Source organism: Oncorhynchus keta, chromosome 4, assembly GCF_023373465.1.
Source record: "Oncorhynchus keta strain PuntledgeMale-10-30-2019 chromosome 4, Oket_V2, whole genome shotgun sequence".
In the NCBI taxonomy this organism is placed as follows: domain Eukaryota; kingdom Metazoa; phylum Chordata; class Actinopteri; order Salmoniformes; family Salmonidae; genus Oncorhynchus; species Oncorhynchus keta.
In genome coordinates this window covers 40,693,019-40,701,324 of record NC_068424.1, presented here as the reverse complement: position 1 = coordinate 40,701,324, position 8,306 = coordinate 40,693,019, and the positions used below count along the sequence as shown (strand labels likewise).

General features: G+C 42.3%; 1 long non-coding RNA gene across 1 annotated transcript; it reads left to right on the top strand.

Annotated features, from left to right (window-relative positions):
- Positions 1 to 5,897: 5,897 nt before the first annotated feature.
- On the top strand, positions 5,898 to 7,864 carry LOC127923008 (uncharacterized). The gene is made up of 2 exons (XR_008112939.1): positions 5,898 to 7,017; positions 7,112 to 7,864. It is a non-coding gene; the product is annotated as an uncharacterized LOC127923008 (long non-coding RNA).
- Positions 7,865 to 8,306: the final 442 nt, after the last annotated feature.

Genomic DNA, 8,306 nt, shown 5'->3' with positions numbered 1-8,306 from the left:
GAATGGATACATGATGGAAATGAACATTTTCAAGTGTCAGATACATCTCCATATCAATGTGTCTGATTATGACTTTTCTGTACAATTAAGAATAGTTGTTTTATTCTGTGTTTTCAAAAAAAACAGAACCTTGCTAAATAAATGCAATAAGTAATTATTCTTTTGAAAAGTGATTCCGTTTATCTTAAAATAGGATTATTACTCTGTCTATCTTTGGCAGCAATGAGCAGGGTAAAAGCCATTTGTCTGAAATTGCATCATATTCCGTATAAAGTGCACTACTTTTGACCAGAGCCCTATATGGGCAACCATAAAGAATGATAGGAAAGACCTAATGGAACTAGCAGGGCAGAGTTGAGTAGTTAGTCTGGGTAGCAGCAGAGTGCTGACAAGGTGGAGGCCGAAGCAAAGCCATATTACTGGCTGATTCTGTTTTGATGAGACAGTTACATACATACAATTAGGAAATTACACCTGCCTTCACGAAAGATCTTAAGAATAACAGTCAAATAAGAACATTATAAAGAGTCCCAGTGTCCTCTATAGTAAGACATTGTGAATGAAAGTTCACCATAATGGGGGTTATACATACAAAAAAGGTGATTCTCTCTGTGTCAGGACGGGGGAAAGTGTTAGAGAGAGAGATGAGCACGAGAGAGAGTGAGAGCTCCTTATTAGGTTAATGTTTGACTCATTGATCTATTAGGGTTCACCTTAATGTAATCATGTGTGATTGTCTGCTGGTTCTCCAGTGTTCAGGCTCAGTGTGCCGCAATTACACCCCTGGGTAGGGCTGCAGTCAGGGCCCCTGGTGCTAATGGAAGTGGCGAGCTAGGGGAGGGAGAGACAGGGAAGAGCTGTCACACTGTAGTTAACATTAGGCCCAGGCCACTCTAAACCTGAAGCAAAGGTGAATATGGGGCTTTCAAATTAGTCAAAGCGGTGAAAATCAGAAGAGTCCAACGAATCAGAAGAATCTGGACATATTTGAGCAGTAAAATGGGTTTGGGGGCATAGGATATTCAAATATCCATACCAGTACCACTTAAAATGCATCCCCAATGCATTGCTCATACTAGGTAGTATGATGGAGTGGATGTTGGAACAGAACTAGCTATTTACACCCTAATGGAATAGTCTGCCGGAAGCCCGAAATTAAATTAAATAACATTTCTACTTGTCCGTAGGTCCTCATGCAGGGCGAATTTAGAAAAAAATGATTGATAGAACATAAATTAAACACTCTTTCCAAACTATTCGGTGGACTATTCAGTTTTTTTGCAAGCTAATACCCAGCATTGCTAGTGTGTAAATAAGAGCTTTGCAAAAAGCAGCTAGAACAGAACCATCGTCATTTCACCTCACATGTGGGTATAGTGTAATGTTCCTATGCATTTGTCATTGTTGGTGGTATTTTATATTAGCTACATGTTTACTGATACAATATCTTAATTTGACCCAGTTTCTCACAGCAGGAAAATAATCCTGCAGAAACAGTGGAAATTACAAACTTTAGAAGCCTTTTTAAAGCTAGAATACACTACACATTTCCATTTCCTGCAACAACAGGATGATCAAATTAAGATACAGCAACTGTACAGCATGAAAGCTGTGGAACAGTGCAGACAGAGGGGATGCTTATCTTTATTAGTGGTGCATGTCCCAGCACAGAACTCCCCTTGGCTCCAGGGCATGTTGCATGTGAAATGGTGTGGTAGGCCTATTTCGAAGCAGGCCTTACACACACAGTATCGCCACCAGACTTTCAGCATTTCATCCCAGGCCAAGTGTGGGGGACAATTGCACCCTATTCGCTACTACTTTTGAAGTGCACAACAGATGTACGATCTTCATTTGATCACCACCTTGCAGGAGAACATTCCTGCAATGCAGGAAATGTAAAAAGTGTAGTGCATTTGTGTTTTAAAAGGCTTCTGAAGTTTGCAATTTCCACTTAGAAATGTCAGTGGTTTGTGTATCAACCCCTATAAAAATGTTTATTAGTTAACATCCACATAATAATTCACATTTCCTATTGCTGCATGATTTTTTCCCCTGCTGTTGCAAACTGGCTCATATTACGATCCTCCATCTGTATAAAGGGAATAGGATGCCATTTGGGACAACCAGAGTCCACTGATTGGCAGGCTCAGAACCGCACTGAAGAACTGCCTACCTAGTGTCTACTCTGCCTGACATTTTAGCAACCAGAAAATATCTGCAAATAGATTTGAACCAAAGCACAATGTTTTTATATCACACTGTCAATCTGTAATCAAAACTCAACCCATGCACGGCATAAAACACGCTTGTTTTTTCTACTTTTGTTTTTCCCTTCATGAGAAGAAACAAGGTCACCATTGAGTTGATGAATTGTATTCGTCTCTCTTCATGCAGCAGGAGACATATTGAAATCAATAAACAGAAATATTGATACTAAAGGATTAGACGAGTCAGTGACACAGTGCAGTGGAACAATAGATTTCCAAAAACAGCTATAATTGTATGTTATTTTTAAGGTAATGCTATATGATTTATTGATGGGGTCGAATCCCTTGGAAAGTAGGATCTCCTCGGTAGAAAGAAGATGTCATCCAGAGCCGGATCAACATAAAGCCCCTCATATATTGGATGTGAAAGAAAGAGATGATGGCAGACACATGTACCAGTCGGACAAAAGCTATTCTGTACCTGTGAGAGGACTGAGTGAGATGCATTGGGTGACTACTGAGAGGATGAAGATTGCAGAATACATATTACTTTGCGAGGCTCAATGTTACCAAATTTAATAAGTATGTGTGGTAAATTCTCAGATGAAATACACAATTATCCTATAATTTTCAACTTGGGTGGCAGATATCTGCATGAGTTACAGTGTCTGCAAAGTCTAATTAAATTAAGCAGAGCCTGACACCCAAAGGGAGATACTGAATGTGTCACACCATGTTTTGCGGGCATGTAGAAACTCACACAGATTAAATTTAGAGTGAGAAGACCAAGTGTGCCCTGTTATTCTCCATTGCTTTACAGCACACTTCCGTCTGCAGACAAGGACCGAAAAGACAGACACACACATCAGGAGGGAGAATTTAACTGTAAACAGGCTGAGAGTGGACGGTTTCCACCTTCATTGTGCCACAGCATCATCAGGCTCTAGTTCAGTCTGCACTCCCCTGACGGTGTGATGACCACAGTATCCATGAGAAAACAGTCAAACAGCAGACAGACAGAGAGAGAGAGACCGACTGAGAGAAAGATCGAAAGAACGAGTTAGAGAGAGTGTAAAAAATAGAACAAGAGACTGACTGCAGGATGAAAAGTTTTTCTGCCACTGCTGATGCTGAGCCTCCACTTTGTCCAGACAAAGAGGAATGGAGGGCTTAGGGGCTAGCTACTGGAGCATCCCACTGATGCTGAGTTCTGGGTCTGTCTCAACACCATCAGACTGCCACAGAGGGAGAGGCAGAGAGATTAGGGAGATGGAGTTGGAAACTGCTGGAGGTATCCAATTGGTGGGAATTAAGGGAAAATAGTCAGCAGCATGGCTTATCAAGGGGGCGAAGATGTATCAAGCAATGGAAACTCTTCTCAGGGAGGGGAGACTTGTTGTAAAGCCTTTTTGTAGAGTGAGACAGTTCCCCTCTGCGGACCACTGTGTGGATGGAGTAGTGACGGAGAAGGAGATGGGAATGGGAACCTCGGGGAGTTGTCTCTCTACAGCAAGGCTTTACTCAGTCTCCCCACTTTTTCTTATATATTTTACTTCATATTGCACATTATAGGGAATACAGCGTTACAGTATTTGGGACGAAACCAGTGGACTCTCCTTCACTGCAGTCGACATGAGTAAAACATTTAAACGTGTTAACCCTCGCAAGGCTGCAGGCCCAGACGGCATCTCCAGCCGCGTCCTCAGAGCATGCGCAGGTCAGGTGGCTGTGTATTTTACGGACTTATTCAATCAATCCTTATCCCAGTCTGCTGTTCCCACATGCTTCAAGAGGGCCATCATCGTCCCTGTTCCCAAGAAAGCTAAGGTAACTGAGCTAAACGACTACCGCCCCGTAGCACTCACTTCCGTCATCATGAAGTGCTTTGAGAGACTAGTCAAGGACCATATCACCTCCACCCTACCTGATGCCCTAGACCCACTCCAATTTGCTTACCGCCCAAATAGGTCCACAGACGACGCAATCTCAACCACCCTGCACACCGCCCTAACCCATCTGGACAAAAGGAATACCTATGTGAGAATGCTGTTCATCGACTACAGCTCAGCATTTAACACCATAGTACCCTCCAAACTCGTCATCAAGCTGGGTCTCGACCCCGCCCTGTGCAACTGGGTACCCCGCTGATCCTCAACACTGGGACCCCACAAGGGTGCGTTCTGAGCCCTCTCCTGTACTCCCTGTTCACCCACGAATGCAAGGCTATGCTCGCCTCCAACTCAATCATCAAGTTTGCGGATGACGCTACAGTGGTAGGCTTGATTTCCAACAACGATGAGACGGCCTACAGGGAGGAGGTGAGGGCCCTCGGAGTGTGGTGTCAGGAAAATAAAATAACCTCACACTCAACGTCAACAAAACAAAGGAGATGATTGTGGACTTCAGGAAACAGCAGAGGGAGCACCCCCCAATCCACATCGATGGGACTGTAGTGGAGAGGGTAGTACGTTTTAAGTTCCTCAGGGTACACATCACGGTCAAACTGAATTGGTCCACCCACACAGACAGCGTTGTGAAGAAGGCGCAGCAGCACCTCTTCAACCTCAGGACGCTGAAGAAATTCGGCTTGTCACCAAAAGCACTCACAAACTTCTACAGATGCACAATCGAGAGCATCCTGTCGGGCTGTATCACCGCCTGGTACGGCAACTGCTCCGCCCACGTCCGTAAGGCTCTCCAGAGGGTAGTGAGGTCTGCACAAAGTATCACCGGGGGTAAACTATCTGCCCTCCAGGACACCTACACTGCCCGATGTCACAGGAAGGCCATAAAGATCATCAAGGACAACAACCACCCGAGCCACTGCCTGTTCACCCCGCTATCATCCAGAAGGCGAGGTCAGTACAGGTGCATCAAAGCTGGGACCGAGAGACTGAAAAACAGCTTCTATCTCAAGGCCATCAGACTGTTAAACAGCCACCACTTACATTGATTGGCTGCTGCCAACACACTGACTCAACTCCAGCAACTTTAATAATGGGATTTGATGGAATTGATGTAAAATATATCACTAGCCACTTTAAACAATGCTACTTCATATAATGTTTACATACCCTACATTACTCATCTCATATGTATATACTTGTACTTGATACCATCTACTGCATCTTGCCCGTTCTGTACCATCACTCATTCATATATCTTTATGTACATATTCTTTATCCCTTTACACTTGTGTGTATAAGGTAGTAGTTTTGGAATGGTTAGGTTACTCGTTGCTTATTACTGCATTGTCGGAACTAGATGTTACTGTTTTCTTGCAGTCGAAGGAGAGGCGGACCAAAATGCAGCGTGGTTATTTCGATACATTTACATTACATTTAAGTCATTTAGCAGACGCTCTTATCCAGAGCGACTTACAAATTTCAAATTTCAACTCGTAATAAAAGAGAACATGAACAATACAAAACAAATGTACCGTGAAAACCTAAACAGCCTTATCTGGTGCAAACAGAGACAGGAACAATCACCCATGAAACACTCAAAGAATATGGCTGCCTAAATATGGTTCCCAATCAGAGACAACGATAAACACCTGCCTCTGATTGAGAACCACTCCAGGCAGCCATAGACTATTCTAGACAACCCCACTAACCACGATCCCAACAACAACCCAGAGACAAAACACACCACATAAAATAACCCATGTCACACCCTGGCCTGGGGCCTGTTGCACAAAAGTAGAATTAAGACATCCGGGATAAATGACTAAGCTGAGCTCAATGAAGCCAAAACATGTGCGTCCAGGCTTAATTGGTTGCACAAAGACCAAGCCAGGATGAGCAGACACGGATTCATTAAGCCAGGTGAAACCAATCCTGGATAGGTGCGCGCTCACGGCTCACTAAATAGACCCCGCCACAGATCACAGATTAACTGATTTACCATGGCAACTAGAGCCGCGTACTTTTCCCCGTCGGAAGCACAAATCCTCATGGAGGCATACGAGGAGGTAAAATATATAATTAAGAAGAAAGGCAACACCGCCACAGTGATAAAGCAAAGAGAAAAGCGTGGCAAAGTATTGCAAACCGCCTGAATGCGTAAGTAGTGCACAATTACACACTCACCGCTCCGCTGAAACATCACAATTACAATTCAAATATTTAATTCACATCTCCAAAAACGCAGTTGTACTGTAATTATGAAACGGTTAAATTTTTAATTGAAATGCACTGCAGATATGAGTGAAATTGTGTAAAGTAAGTCCATCACACTGTATAAAGCTATGATAAATTATTATTAAAGCCTTACATTATTATTTAACGTTACTACGCTCAGTACGGTTTAATCTTAGCCGTTGTACTCTGCTTCTTATGTTGTCCACCGTTTTTTTGTGTTTCTCCTGCTTTCATTAATGTAAAGCTGCTTTGACAGAATGAAACAATTGTGAAAAGTGCTATATAAATAAAATTTAATTGAATAAATAGATGAGCTATAATAATAATCACTTTAATTTATATAGCGCCTTTCAAAGGACCCAAGGTCGGTTGCTCACTGCACTGCAAAAATGTCTTTCTTACTTAGTATTTTTGTCTTGTTTTCAGTAAAAAAAAAATATCTAAAAAAACATCTTGAATATTTTCTTGAGCAAAATTACCTAGGAAAATAAGCAAAAAAATCTGCCAGTGATGTGCATTGATTGGTGTAATATTCCTCATCTTATGATTTCAGATGGTCTGCAATGCTGACTGTGTGATCAGCAATGTTGTGGCAAAATGGCCTGGCTCAGTCCATGACTCCAGAATCTTTCGGGCCTCTGAAATCTATCAGTGCCTATCACAAGGTAAGCCACACAACCCCTATTTATAACCATCATGGCTGTGTCAAGAATATCACTGTGTTTATGAGGTAGTAATGATGAGATTTTGTGTTGACAGGTGAATTCTCTGGTGTGTTGCTGGGAGACAGGGGTATGGCTGCCAGCCTTTTCTCCTGACACCTTTCACAGACCCCCAGGAAGCACAGCAGGCCTACAACCATGCCCATGCCAGGACCAGGGCCAGAGTTGAAATGACCTTTGGCCTCCTGAAGGCACGCTTTCACTGCCTTCACAAATTAAGGGTCAGCCCTGTTAGGGCATATGATATTACTGTGGCTTGTGCTGTCCTCCACAATGTGGCCTGCCTGAGGAAGGAGAGGGCCCCCAGAGTGCCACCAGCCATGGACTGGGACAATCCGGCAATCTTCCCTGATGACGACAGTGGTCGGCTGCTGAGGGACCAATATGTGTTGAATTATTTTAGTTAGTATGTGTGCTTTCAATTTTGGTTAAATATGTCCTGCGGTGGCAGAGGAATTAGGTTTTTTTTTTTGGGTTCGTTTTTTTACGAATTTGGCCTCTTATGATGTTTGTGCGGTATACTGTGTGTAATACAAGGCTGCAGGAGGCTACTGCATCCATTCATTTGTCTGTTCAGTTGATGTGTATGGATTTGTCCTGCATTTATTTTAGTGTGCAGACATGCAGGGTGTGTTATATACAGACCTTTGACTGTGTATGTATCATTTTGTATAATATGCTTGGATTCTGTGCTTTCCATCTTGTAGAGTCACTGTGACTTCAGTTTCGAAAGGAGCTGATGGTTTACCTGCTTTGTTTTGTCCTTATTCAATAAAGGAACGTAATGTTACACATTGTGTTTTTATATTCATATGGAATGTGTATTTGTTTATATGACAGAGTACTAGGGCCACACTGAAGAAAAAGGATAAAGTCATAAATTTATGAGGCTGGTTCTTTCTGCAGAAAAGCTACATATTGTTTTGATACTTATGACAATGTGATACTTAATATTCTGGCACATCAGCATGTCTTTGTTTATGAAACCATACTGAAGTACAATTTCACGAAATGCCCCGCATCTGTCATTTTAACAACTGTCCTCCTTTAAAACAACTGGTTACAATATTATGACTTGTCTTTTTTTCCCTCTGTGGCCCTAATATTCTATCATTTTATATATAGTCTATGGGAAACTGTAAATTATCTAATGATAGCAACATCTAAAAATAATTTTTTATCCAAAATCATTGAAATTAATGATCACAAACGTTTAAATAATGACAGTGGGT